Below are 15,941 nucleotides of genomic sequence, written 5' to 3'. Positions count from 1 at the left end.
AAAAAAAATCAGCAATATATAGAGGATATTTGTTTGTGTGTTAGATGAAATTTTATTTCAACGAGTTGGCTTAAAAAACAGTATTCTCACGAGAAATAAAAAAAATCTGTTTTCCCCATTGTGAGCCAAATTTAGTCGAATTTCTCATTAAATACAATAAGTCTTGGGCTGAAAAATAAGTTCCACAGTCAACGTTAAATTATTCAAACAATATTTATTAGAAAAAATATGAATGAACGCTTGTTTTAATAATAAAAACAAACTGTTCTAGAGGAGAAAAAGTCCAACCATCCATCCATATTTCTGTTACTTACTGCGAATTTATATTAGTCCTGGCTTTGTGAAATGTAAGCGGTCGCCATTTTTACAAGTTCTGCATTTCACTGGAGGAAAATAATTGTGTTTGCTTGAGAGGGATATCATTTGGATTTGTTAGTCATACACCTTTTAAAAGAAAGAAAACTTATTTGAGGATTGTAACAGACAATAAATAAGTGTTGACGGATGTGTTAACATTCAAAAAGCGGCTAGGAAATTAGAAAACTTAGAATACTTACGAACGTTGGGTTGTTTACTTATTCTTCGGGCTGATGGCTGTCATTCCTTTTCAAGTTTTCATAAAGCATAAAGCAGTTATTGCTCGTAGGATACTTAAATATGCCCAAATGTCATCAAGAGCAGTTTTGCATGTGGAAGGAATGTATTTTTCAGACTGTAAAAATGAAACAAAAAAGTTAGAGACGATATTTGGTGGTTGGTAATTTGAATGAATAAAAGTAAGTTTTCTTCTTTTTATTACTTTTGACATTTAAGTTACTTATCAATTTCAGCTTTCCTTTTCTCTAAACAGCCAGACATTGTCAGAATTGTCAGCAAAAATAAGATTGAGGTACCACGTCGGGAAAATCTTAAAAAAGTAGTTTCGACAGAGAAAAGTGTGAAATTATATTTTGATAATTTTCAATAATTTTCACGGATAAATCAGTAATCCACTGAAAATCATAAAATAGAAGTTGCCCATTTATTTTCCCCGTAATTAGTGCAGTGGGTCGGAGAGACATCCCCTACTCTACATTACATGAATATTTCATCATAATTATATTTAAAGTATTAAAGTGACATTAAGCTCATTTTTTCAATGTCAAGTTGAACACATTTTTGGTTTTAATAACTGCTAGATTAGAATTAAAATGACACCAAGTAAGATTATTTGATTGCAGAGATGTAATTAAGTATCGATCATCGTAGTGAACACCGCCTGAAATGTTTCAATAAAGCAGACCGGGAAATAAGTCAGTACTCAATATTTAAGCACAACTCAGTTGACACCTTCAGAACAGCTTTGATATGTAGCATATTAACGCCCTTTCGGGGTTCGTTTCTCGAGTTAAACCCAAATGGTCAATTTTAAACTTCATCGGTAATATAAACAACAGTGTGGCAATACCACGTGACATTGACGTCATTTTTGGCATCATTTCCAAGACAAATGTTGCTCGATTCGGAAAAGAAAATAGCCGTAAATATTTTATTTCTGTACCAATTTCTTTGGGATATGCACCAGTCTACGGGGAAAAATATAAGCTTTCCATAGAATATTGGATCTTCGTCAGTTTATAAGCCGTTTTATCAAACACTTTGCCTAACCTTGGAAGTTGCTTGTTTTAGAGCGGGCTTCAGTTGCAAGCTATTTCGTTTTCTGGCGTTTATATCTGGTCTACGCCATGATTAAAAAGTCAGGTTTACATCAACCGGGAGTACGGAAGGCAAAACTCTACCTAAATATGTTCATTTTTTTATAATGAATGACATAAATCTTACATTTTTCTTCAATTGTCAAATCTGGCACCAGTTCCAAGTCGAAAAAAAGGACTACAGTTTAAAGCCGATTTTAGAATCCGTTGCAAATGCAAAGCAACATGCCTTCCGTTCTCTTTCTATAATTGTGTTAACCATGAAAAACTTTTTATTTTCTATACAATTTACATAAACACAAATGAATATTTAAATAATTTTTCCTCGCTGCGATATTTAAGTGATTTTAAAAGTAGTAAAATTGTTTGTCTGTACTGCAGTATTTGTAAAGAAATTGATTTACTCTTTAATCATTGTTCTTTCACGGTAATGATTATGAAACATTTATTTGTGTCATGTAGCAATACTAAACATGGAATAGAAAACAGAAACCCTAAATTTCCCCTAAAACGGCAAAATTGAAAATGTTTCAGGCTCTGATTGACTTAGCTAGCCTGTCCAATGAACGTGCACATTCCGGATCACTTCGATTTGTATGCTGTAAAAAGGGTTACGCCTCGACGCGGCAATTTTAAAGTCAAATGTTATTCTTTTGTAAAGAGCCTTTGTATATATATAAAGAACCTGTAGCAATCTTTTAGTATGATGGATTAAGCTTTTTAACACAGTGGCACTCGTTGATAAAAATATTTTTATATCCTGTTTTCATACCCACGGTAACCGTTTTCGTGAACTGGATATAACTTCGTTAACTTAAGAACACTATTAAACACTATCTATTTTATAATTGCATTTATTTCTGTTGATGAACTGCATATCTGACAAATTTAGTTAATTATATCAGTCAACTCAGCTTTATCAGAGAGCTCACCAATTTACATTGTAAAGAGAGGAAGGGAACGGAATATTTGTGGTTTGAAAACATTTAAATCGAGTAGAACTTTTTTAACAATAATGTCTCTTTCAACTGAATAAAAACGATAGGGCTATTTGGGACTATTTCTTATCGATGTGGCCATGGCTGTAAATGCATGGATTATTGCACGCGGCATTGTAACACCGCACTTTGGGGTCAAACGCACTTTGGGGTCCGACCCCAAAGTGCGTTACGTACTTTAGGGTCCGACCCCAGAGTGCGTTACGCACTTTGGGGTCCAATTTTAACCCCAAAGTGCGTTAAACAGGTACATATGCATTTTTTAACATCAGGCAAACGACCGCACTTTGGGGTCATAGAAAATTAATGTTCATTATGTTTTAAATAATATATTGTAGTCAAAGTCAATGGTAAACAAAAAATCAAGGTATTAAATAGACACAAACATGTGCCCTGAATTATAGTAGAATCAATAGGGATTTAAATGATCTTGATTAGTAAGTGAAGAACTTTCACCAAATAAATCACCAAATAAAGAATTTGTATCAATTATTAAGCTTAAAATATTTTTTCTCAAATTTTCCATTTATTTTAAAAGAATGTACACCTTTCATTAACTCCATTGTTTTTAGCTAAATGCATTATTTTCCCGTTTTTTATTTACACATTTTATAGAAATATGATAGTCTTAGCATAGACAAAGGTATAAATTCTGGGAAATCTTAGTAAGACATTTCAGTAAAAAATGTGCCTGATAATATGTTGAAAGAGCCATTTATTTAGCTAAATGTGACATATAAGAAACTTGACTAGGTGTAGATGCGGCTTTAAGTAGTAGTCAGTACAGGCAGTACTAAAGATATCAACTATTTAAGTAGTCGCACATTAAGAGCGGAGCTTCAGAATAATGTAAAATTCTCACTGGGGGTATAGAGGGGATTGTGGGGTATCGATCCCCCCGAGGGTTAAAAATAACGTTTTAAAGGCCCATTATGCTTTTATTTGTTTTTCTTAAAAGCTTTTTCATTTTGATGTTCTTCTATATTATCAAAAAATACACATTGGCCAATTACCTGAACCATCTTTTTCTTGTTTTGACTTCTTTTGTGACAAATAATTTCACATTTATCGCTACTTTATTCAGGTAACAAGCATCTTATATTTCTCAGATACGATTATTTTAAAATTACAAAATTCATGTTCGCTCTTTCTAAAGAAGTATGTAAGATTTACCAAAAGCGAACGGTTGTTACGGAGCTTACAAAAACCTTTAAGTTTGTTGATAAGCTTAATAATGTTTTTGTAAAATCACTTTTTATAGTCCAAACGAAAAACTTGATGTTTCACCAGAACATTGCAATAGAGTATATTTATAGTTCTTTTGAAAAAAAATATTAACTGCATTTATTTCATTCCCAACATATTTAAAATGGGGCTCAATATGGCACCAAAAGTTTTCAAGTATATGACCGACAGAACAGGATATTTTTCGCAGCATCTTTTAATTCTAGGAATGCACAACTTCTGTACTAGAGTATTTTGAACGGTGGCATAAAAGTGACATTTGTATTTTTTATACTATATTTTTGTTTTTCGTATATATTTTTTGTTTGTTTGTCGTACATATTTTTTTTAAATTTTGAATACATACATTTTTTAGTTTTGCATACATATTCTTTTTTAGTTTTGCATACATATTCTTTTTTAGTTTGCATACATATTTTATTTATTTATTTTTTTTGTACATGTTTTATTTTGTTTTTTCGTACATATTTTTACATGACGCCATTTGCAAAGTAGAGGTTTGGATAATGCCATTTGCAAATACAATTTTTTTCATTTTTGGAGGTATCAAAAAATAACAACACTTTTTAGTATATACATGTATATAAATATAATAGTTCGCGGTAACCCAAAGAATGGTTCAGCATATGGTCTCGATGTGGTAGGTACCTTTAAATCCTTCATCGGGTTTCGGAGATAAGGAGCGGACATGAAACCCAAGTCTTTATCCTTTGACCTGAAGGTGTGACCCCGACCTTGAGCCGGCACACCTGGCATATAAGTTCTGCACATTATCTGGATGTGCTTAAGAATTGACCTAAGTTTCATAATTCTCAATTCTCAGGTGGTGGGGTTGATAATTATATAAAATGCATATAATATAAAAAAAGGCCGATAAGGGTCGGCCGAAACAGAACTTGCCCGGCCGAAAACGACTGGGCCGATTCCAAAAATGGGCCGAAATGGGACCAAACCACTGTGCTAGTTTTATACCCTCCTATGGGCTGTTGTGAGATTTGAAGGCTGTTTTTATTGGCTAAAATATGTATGAAAAACAAAAATAAGATATGTACGAAAAACAAAAATAAAATATGAATGCAAAAATGAAAAAAATATGTATGCAAAACTGAAAAAAAATATGTATGCAAAACTAAAATAAAATATGTATACAAAACTAAAAACAAAAAAATGCAAATGTCACATTTATGCCACCGTAATTTTGTTATATAAACACAATTTTTAGATATTTCAAGTGGTAAAATTAATGAAACTTTTATCACTTAAGGATCATAAAGTATTGACCGCCATCTTGAACTCCACCTCAAATAGTCCAATGTCGCACATAGAAAATAAGTCAGTACTCAGTATTTAAGCAGAAATCAGATGACACCTTTAGACCTCTTGGACCCAAAGTGCGTTGATATGTAGCATATTAACGCACTTTGGGGTCATTTCTCGATTTTAACCCCAAAGTGCGTTGGACCCCAAAGTGCGGTGCGAAGTTTAACGCACTTTGGGGTCGGACCCCAAAGTGCGTTTGACCCCAAAGTGCGGTGTTACACGGCATGACCTGCAAATGTCCTAAACAGGCTTTTTGTAGCATTTTAAGATTAAAAAAGGATCGCACATTAAAATCTAAAACATGATAAACGTGACGCATATACTAAATAAGTGAATTATCTGATATGTAAATAAAGAAGTAAGTCATTTGACAGTTGAAGGATAAGAATTGAAATTACTCTTCAAATGTAATCGTAATTTTACTAAGCTTATGTTAGCTATCAATTATTCAATTGGCGCATCAGTGGCATATGGACCCCAGTCATAGATCTTGCCGATGTTGCTATTACAGATGTTAATGTAAATATTTATATAATTATTGATAATCATGTTGAATGTTTTGTTTCAAGAAATTTGATTTTGATCGATGGATGTTGGTTTGTAAAATCATTTATCTGTTAACTATTTTCTACTTTGTTTACTCCACATGGCGTCCATTCTCGTTCTTATTCATGGCTATTTTGGGTCTTTTTGATAAATAGAGAATTATAAGTAATGCAACTAAGTAACAATTCTATCAGATTTACAAGGCAAAGTTCCAAGTTCAAATTGTGTTTTAGTTTATCAAACTCTATAGAACTTTATTATACAACAATTCCAGAAAAATATATACCTTTTAAAAGTCTCTCTTTTGAGGACAGAAGAACCTGTTCGTCACATTCACGAGTGTCAGTGTTTGTCAGAATAAACTGAAAAAATACCTTTAGCTTAACAACACTCGCGTTAAAGTGTAACCCTTTCCATATCATACAAAAGTGTTTTTTATATTAACTCTTTCTCTCACTGAGAGCACATATATTTCTTATCAATTTCGCAATTGTGAAATAGAATAAAACACATTTAACTACATAGGAAAAGATGAGCAATACATTTTCCGACAGGACTAAATCTACGTGATTTGACGTGCACTATTGCGATACAAGTAAGTGTTGTTGCTATAAGGAACAATCAGTTTTTTCATAATCTCTCTGTGAAAGATCAACAATGAAAAACTAAATAGTAGAAAGAGAACGGTAGGCATGTTGCTTCGCATTTGCAACGGATTCTAAAATCGGCTTTAAACTGTAGTCCTTTTTTTCGACTTGAAACTGGTGCCAGATTTGACAATTGAAGTAAAATGTAAGATTTATGTCATTCATAATAAAAATATGAACATATTTAGGTAGAGTTTTGCCTTCCGTACTCCCGGTTGATGTAAACCTTACTTTCTAATTATGGCGTAGACCAGATAACGCCAAAAAACGAAATAGCTTGCAACTGAAGCCCGCTCTAATACAAGCAACTTCCAAGGTTAGGCAAAGTGTTTGATAAAACGGCTTATATACTGACGAAGATCCAATATTCTATGGAAAGCTTATATTTTCCCCCTTAGACTGGTGCATATCCCAAAGAAATTGGTACAGAAATTAAATATTTACGGCTATTTTCTTTTCCGAATCGAGCAACATTTGTCTTGGAAATGATGCCGAAAATGACGTCAATGTCACGTGGTATTGCCACACTGAACAACGCAACAGCCGAAATAAACATCAAGATTATCGCCGTTTTCCTCCATTAACAAAATCTTTCGATAAATTCAAACGTGGCCCCAGCTTTGCCGTGTGCAAAATGCGCAGCGCTTTTAAGTTTGGGAACCAACATAATCGGATGGCTTCGTTCATAGCCGACTGGCCACGTTTGAATTTATCGAAAGATTTTGTTAATGGAGGAAAACGGCGATTATCTTGATATTAATTCGGCTGTTGCGTTGTTTATATTACCGTTGAAGTTTAAAATTGACCATCATCGTGTAGAATTATATCTTCTGTGTCGATGGACCAAAGGATTATGTGAAAATATTGGAAATAGAATAAAATACATGGTGATTATGACGGTAGGGGTGCGGATTTTTTCCGGCAAACATTTTTATCTTGTGTATTATTATAGATGTTGAAATATGATTTTTTTTCAAAACGGCTTATATTAAGTTTTTCTGATATATATGATCAGTACATGTACTGGAATTGACAAATATGCATTTTATTTGGATTTTAAAGGCGTTTTGAGCTCCAAACCCCAAGTGTCTTTGGGTTTATAGTATACATTTAATTGCCACTCTTTTGATTGTTAATGTTCATATTTTTTCTTATCTCTAAAATATTTAATTTGGCGTGACAGATTAATTAATGATTCAATTCAATGATTACTTTTGTGATTTACAGTTTGCCCTAGTTTCTTATCCAATCAGAGAAGCCATATTTACTTCAAATTTGAAAAATATATCCCATAAAATAATCTGTATGAAAAAATAAGTGACTTATTTTCTCTGATATGAACAGCGCGAGACATGTGGTATGTGGGCGGAGTAATGCAAAATACATATAGCTAGAATAACATACGGGCATTTTATACTGAAAACAAAACGAGCAAATTATGAGAATTTAGTAAAACATTTTCAAGAAGGAAAACATAACAATCTGGTTGCATGTTGCGATTTTCCACCTATTCTCGCCATACGCTTATCGCCCAAGAATGATTTCTTGTAGTGTTCTCAGGTACATTCCGTTGTTTCATGTTAATGTCAGTTCTTGTCAGAGGCTTCTCAAATCTACCCGAAAAAGATATTTAACATGAGATAGTAGGACATCCATTACGGTACGCATAAATAAAAATTCTTCAATATTGCACCTTTTTTATATACTTTAAATGTTATTTTTTGAACTGATGGCACATTTACGTGGTAAATAGAATTTACTTATTTACATTTTAAATAGGAATTTTTAGAATACTTGGTATAAGCAAACTGCCATTTTTGTCCATGTTCCGATGTTTTCTTTGTTTCCATCGTGATAAAGTTGTTGTGTATCAATAGTTAGAAGCTGCGACACAGTGACATCATTAATACCCTGTATATTGCACTTCTCAAAAATGCTGCTTTATAAAAATCTTCATCTTCTAATAAATTAAAATGCGCTTCGCTGGCAGTTACTTACTTCCATTGAATTTACACTTGTTTGAACTGTACATAATAGACAACTTGATTGACAGGCAATCGACATCTTTTTGGGCGCTAGAGGTGTCAACCAAAATGAAAGGGAGAGAGAAGGTTGCCGATGTGCGTACGTGACAAACTGTAAGCAAGTCATTGCTCTATATCAAATTTTATAGGACTTATTGTTTCGCTTCGCCTTCGGCTTCGCTCGCAATAATTTCCATAAAATTTGATATATGACCAATAACTAATACTTAACAGTAGAACATTTCTAAATATTTATTTATCATCTAAAAACATTGTTGAATGGTCATGATGTTAGCAGTGTCGCACAGATGATGATGATGATGATGATTTTCTACATGGTAAAACAATACAATCCACAATACAGTCATGGTCAAGGCTTATTTAGTTTAATAATATTTTATTGCTCTTTGAATACAATTTAAAGAACATTATTTTTAGAAAACAACATTTTTAACAAAGGACAAACGGTTGAACAACGAGTTCTAGCAACATAAGTAACTGTCCTTTCCTTAAGCATTATAAGATATAGAAATGAAAACATGTTTAATCACTATACACATGAGCAATTACAAATATTAAGACGGATACAAAAACAAAGTAGCAAATATATTTCTACATTAAATTTAAAAGAAAAAGAAAAACATTTGCTAATCAATTTTTTAAATATTACAAAATAAAATAATAATTTTCCTGCACTTGCAGTATGTGATGGTTTGTATGGCTGTCAAAATATGTCATTTATAAGGGGAATTAGAAGAATTAAAATTGGAACAACGATTGTTATTTTTACATGTACTTATTTGTTATTTTTAAATCTATGTGTATTTTATATATATTTTTGAACCTCATGAAATAAAAAAGAGTTTTCATCGACTGATAAATTTTCTTTTCCATAAAAGAGAGTACTTGTACTTAATGGATGAAAAGGGCGAGTGGAAGTGAAAAGTTGGAGTCTTTGAACACCAAAAAATTAACAATTAAAAAGAAATGTTCAGCATCCTCCTTGATATGGCAAACCTCACAAACAGGGGAGTTTCCTAAGTGATTTGGTAACCCTGTCCCCCATGCCTCTAACCACTTCGCTTATCTCAACAAAGCCTAAACATTTCCTGCCATTTTACAACCAATCATTTTGATAATAAAAAAACGTAAAACGTGTGAAATATCTAAGACAACAACTGCTGATCTATCACGAATTTCTTTGTTTTATTCTGTAGATAGAAATAAAGATCAAATTTATGAACAATACAGTATTAATATAGAAATGTCATGACATAATAGATCAAATAACTTAAATGTCTTTTGCATGTTATTTTCCTCCTATAATAAACCCTTGTCTACTTTTAGTAAGTATTTAGTAAAGTATAGTTTTTATAACACTTTTCAAATACAACCAGACTCGAAAATGCCATTTGAATAATCAGTTAATGATTTTTCTTAGTGTTAACATGAAGGTAAAATAAAGTCAACACATGTTGACTCTGTTTGATTGAGTCTTTTTTATGAAAAAAAAAAGATAAAACAATTTACGTCTTTCGTCAACTGTTTAAGCAAAAGAAAAAAACCCAAAAAATTCACTTTCACTATATTAAGATTGGATTATTCCAAATACAACACAGCGATGAAGAACGGAACAACAGATTTTTTTTCGTACTTACCTGCTGAATTTTGTAATGGATTTGTCCTGCTTTTAGAAACTGCGTTCTATTCAAAGTTTAAAAGATTTTAATATCAAAATACAAAAAAATGGTTGTGCAGACTGATCTTGCTTTATACTAGACAGGTGGCAAAAGCCTAATCACGCTATTTCCGGCAGATTAAGGGTTAAATTATTTGTCTAAAATGAAATGGGGTGGGCATTTAAGGATGAAATGCTATCATTTTTATTTCTGAAAAAAAAAATCTGGAATCTTTTTACATTTTTAAAAACATAATCATTTATCACTTAGATTAACTATATTTTGCTTTCTTTTCTCTGTTGGCAATTGGTATAATTAAAGTGAATTAGTATTTTGTATGAAAGTCCAATAACTATTTTGTTTACATTGTGCTACCTTGATGACACATTACTTCACGTTCATTCCTTCTTTCTTCATTTGTAAAACATCTTACATACTCTAAATCTATCATTATAACATCCTTAAACACATGTTTGAAATTTCTACTCAATTAAAAAAGTATGGATTTCTTAGGCATGATGTAGCTTTAAGCAGCCTAGATAAGCGTGATACCCCGGTCACATATTCACGGAATACGCCCACGGAAGAGCCACGGATTAATTCCGGCATCGTCCGTAACTAACCGTACTGGTCAGTAGCTCTCCGTATTGTAACCGTAATCAATCGTAGTAGTCCTTGTATATCCGTAGCGATCCTTGACAATTTTTGAACATGCACAAAAATTTGCTACGGAAAAATCAACCGTAGCGTATCCCTACTAGTCCGTATTAATCCGTACCGATACGTACTGGTCCGTATGAAAACCGTAATAGTCCGTACTGATTCGTAGTCCACCAACTTGTCAAGGAATGCCACGGTTTGGTACGGGGAATTACGTATTTGTACGGTTACCCTACGGTTTTAATACGGATTAATACGGCATTGTCACGGAAAGCCACGATCGTAATACGTTGTACTACGGAGAGGCAAGGATATGCACGGTCTTATACGGTTTATTGCGTTGCAACACGAAACGGTACGGAATGGTACGGCCCACCACTGTTTAGTACGGATGAATTAAGTATCATGTACTTTTTCAAGGGTATAAATACTACCTTCTTGTTAAAAACAGACATATATATTTGCAGAAATAATTGCTTGATGACATGCATAGAAGTAAATTTATATTAATATCGTACTACAATTCATAAGAAATAGAATAACATTTAATGTTACATATTTTACAAACATTGGATCGTGAAAATGGAGTAAATATGTACATAAAACGAAGTGTCTCATAAGCCTCGGACACTGGCCCTTGAGTGATAATAAGATTAATTAACAAGCTTTTTACATATTTTTAAAACATAAACATCACGATAATTAATGTAATTGTAAGATGAACAGCAAATCTTAAAATTAAAAGAGAAGCAGTATTGATCAACATTTTTCATTAATGATTACTAGTCCATATCTAATCAGGTAAGAGAAGACAGACGAGATGATGGACTAGAGATGGGCTTATACGAAGACCGCTTCATGTTTAGTATGAGGCTCTCATGGCCAAACTTGTTGACGATCCAGCGTCCTTCAAGAAATTCACTTTAATTGGACCTGATGTGTCTCGGGGTTCGGACGCGATTAGGCTGAATCCTCTCCGCCAAAAGCATTGAACGCTGCAATTCGTTTTCTAGGTGTTCTTTTCTTTTGAGGCATTTTGAAAATGAGCAAGCAAGAGATTGTGGACATATGTATTAGGTCCGTATAGATCCGTGGCAATTCGTTCTTCTCCGTATCAATACGTTCTTCTCCGTATCAGATCGTACTTATTCGTACTAACCCGTGCTTATACCGTAGTAGACCGTAGTGTGTCCGTAGTGCGTCCGTCCTGATTCGTGTCGCTCCGTATCAAACCGTGTCGGTCCGTAACAATCCGTGTCTCTCCGGCGGCTTTTGGTGGTAAATCCGTCGGACTCCGTACTCATACCGTTGTGTGTCCGTACTAGAACCGTAGCGGACTACGGAATTTCACATTTCCGTAGTAATCCGTGGACGATTAGACCGTAGCTCTTCCGTGGCATTATCCGTGAATATGTGACCGGGGCATTAAGTAGTAATTTTCTCACCATTGATAAATAATTGTATCTTCGTGAGCAATATAATTAAAGGAGCTCCACTAAGTTATAAAAGCTTTCAAACATAACATTGAATATTCTTCCATGGATCAACTAGAGCACTTAAAAAGGATTTTTTCTCTCACTTCAATAAATTCATTGTAATGAGTATTTATTGGCTAAATAGTGCTAGATTTAATTATAAAAATAGGGATAATAGTACCTGAAATTTTAAAGTCTAATAAAATTAAAACTTCACAATAAAAGTATTTTATATTTGACAAGAGCAGTCAATATACTCAGTAAACTTTGAAAATACCCCGCAATTTAGTAGATTTTCAGCGATATTTTGAGTAGAAAAAAATCATTCATCTTGTTAGATTTGATAGCTCAACGTTATTGTTTGTTTCTTAACCAATAGGAAAAACATCTCCATAAGCATGGTGTAGATATTTGAGAGTTTTTCGAATTTCGAAAAACAGCATTTCTTATATCATGAAAATGTCCAAAAGTCTAGGACCGTGTGGTAAATATTGCTTAAATATTGTATTGAAGTCAATTCAATTAAGTCAATGTTTTAGATTATAAGCAGTGGGAATGGTCAATACACGACTGGGAAAAGTACATACAAACAAACAAAGTAATTATACAATAAATATTACTCATGAGTATTGTTATATTATTTCCCATAGAGATAAATGCTCAAAATAGAGTTTCATTTTTTTATTCTGTGTATGAATGGTGCTTTATTTTTGACCATTAATAAAAGTTGTTTCTGGGTGGACATAGAAAATGTTTAGTAAATACATAATTAATAATGGAAAATGAAAAAAAAATCATGCATATTATGAAATTGACGATTACTGCTCAATAGTCAATTTAACATTTTAAAACATATAATACAGTACTATGTTGCATGAAAAGTACTAAACAAAATGAATATACTGTTTCAGTAAACATGCGAATCTTTTTCAAGGTATAAATGGGGAAGACTTATGCTTAACAACAACAAAAAAGATAGGGAATAAAATATAAATTATGTGAATACTTGAATATTCTAAATGTAATGAAGTTGAAGGAAGATAACAAAAATAGCTTTACGTGACAGACATAGTTGCATTTACTTCCCTTTTATTAAAGTTGAACATGCATACATTTATAATGTATTGTATAGAAAAGTTCAGATCGGAGTGAACTGGTGGTCTCCGCCTACTATGGCGGCTGATTTGGACCGCTTTTGTGCGCCAAACGGCGCGTTGTCGGACTTTCGTCCTGTCGTCCTGTCGCAAACGATTCACGCCAAACGGCGCGTTGTCGTGCGGCATGTTGTCGCGATGTCACATTGTCGCTCAGCTCAAATTGACTTATAAGACAACGGGGGATATCGCGACAACGCGCCGTTTAACATGCTTCGCTAAAGACAGGACGACAAGACGACAGTGCGACCACGCGCCATTTGGCGCATTTCGCTAGCGACAAGACGACAAGACGAAAAGGCGATAACGATATAGGGTGTGTTGTCGCTATCGACAACGCATTGCGCAAAGTGTATCAGCCAGCATAATCAGAGTATCATATTTTATGACAAATCTTATTCTTGTTACTCGTTACCTATTTATTGTGACAAAGAACAACACGACAGCAGAGTAGTCTGATTTTATTAACCTGTCAATTATAAATACATTATAGGACTCATTTAAATAATCGATCCCACTTCGGTTTGGTCCGTGTAGTTTACGAGAATTAATGTGGAGTATATAAGTCATGGATTGAAAGTCACGCCAACTTTATGTGAAGGTTTTCGTTAATTCACAATAGGACAGTCGGTAAAGAGAATGCCTGATAAATGAGAGGTCTGTGGTTCGATCCTTACTGTTGCCATTGTTTTAGTACTCTTTCTTTATTTTTGCAGTGTATTTTAATGGAACAGATTTGTAGTGTGTTTTACGGCATTGAAAAGACATTTATTGATTTTAATCCGTTTTAATTTTAAATATGAATTCTTAAAAAACATGTTATTTAAAAAGAGTATATACATAACAAAATTAAGTAAAACATAAAAAAACGAACAACATATATTAATCATATAATTATAGATTCAATAATGTTAAAGTATTAATAAGAAAAAAACATGGACCAACGCGGCCTCGAACTTAAAACACGTTTGGCACTTAGATTATAAACTCGTGATTTACCCCATTGCGCTATAACGCTGAGTACACTTATTTTAGAGATACAAATTAAATTAAATTCCATCGTACAGCGTAAATCTCACGGAACTTACCGAACATCTACCGAAGATTAATATACTGTGTGCATCGACCGTGTAATCAGTATGTAATTGACAGGTTAATAAAACCAAACAATAAATACTGTAGACAAATGAGACATAGTACGTCGAAGGTCAAGAAAAAAACATTAAAAGCATTATTAGCCAATAGTTAATAATCCCGAAGTTGCCATGTGCTTGGAATGCCTTGAATAAAACCATCTCATTGGATGAAAAAGTAGGGAAACATATAAAATAAGACGCAAATATGCTCCAAGATAACATGTAATACTAGTATACCAATAGAAAGATGGCTATGAGAAGGCGTACGGTGCACTTATAATTATAGAAGTACACATTGTTTTCCTATAAAAATGCTATAAGTATACCTTTTTACTGGTTCCCAAGGGTGGAACACTGTCTTCGTTCACATTTGTGGTCAAGTTCATTTTTTTATTCATCCCCCGAGATGTTTTATGCATATACAAATTATCTAAATGTACATATATAAATGGGTCATTGACAATGCATGCTCATTTAATGTCCGTATGCAATGCAGTTTAAATGATTTACAAAATATTTGGAATGATATCCAACAGTAATCCAAATAGTGAATGAGCAGTGCATACACATAGGCAAAAAATACTTATAATTCATAGGCAAAATATATTGTAGATGAACACATTTTCTATTGATAATGTAACAAAAATTATGTTTAAAGCATATTCTGAGGTAAGCCAGCTCTCATCCTTTTGAATGTATTGGTTTTCAATACGATTTTCTATTATTCATTGAAAAATTCTTTAGGTCTGCGGCATAACTACAGTTTTTACAGTGACTTACGAATTTCCTTGTTTAAACTCCAGCATAAAAAATTGAATATACAGTAAAATGAATAGGAGTTAACATTAACATCTCCTTTCAAAGTTTTAAAAAAGGATAAAGTATACAATTCAAAAAAAAAGTTTGAAAATTATGATTCTTCTGGAGTTGACCATCTCCTTGACAGTGGCAAAGGAGAAGGTTAATGTTTTAGATAACAGTACAGCCATGCTAAAACAGACATTCGCCTTTTGCAGCCATGCCTCCTTTCCATGTCAATGAGAAAGGAATATATTTTGTCTTAGAAACGAATCAATTTTTCCTTCTTTAAAAGCGGCAAAAGAAGCGCTGAGTGTGAATTATTTGTCATAAAAATGGCAAAATGTAAACAATATACTGAAACACTAAGAGTACAAATTGCCATAAAGAAACAGTACCAAGCGATGGTTCGAGTAAATGGTCAATTAGTAATTTTGGAAACTTTATTAAGATCCCCAGAAAAAGACTTTTAGGATTCAATTGGTACGCGATTCGCCTCATTAATGTTAATACCAATAAGTCAGCTGGTGCTGATGCAACGGCACGTATACTATACATAAATGTA

This window comes from Ruditapes philippinarum, unplaced genomic scaffold, assembly GCF_026571515.1.
Source record: "Ruditapes philippinarum isolate M1 unplaced genomic scaffold, ASM2657151v2 ctg171_1_1_1_1, whole genome shotgun sequence".
NCBI classification, from domain to species: Eukaryota; Metazoa; Mollusca; class Bivalvia; order Venerida; family Veneridae; genus Ruditapes; species Ruditapes philippinarum.
Note: the sequence above shows the minus strand (reverse complement) of the source record.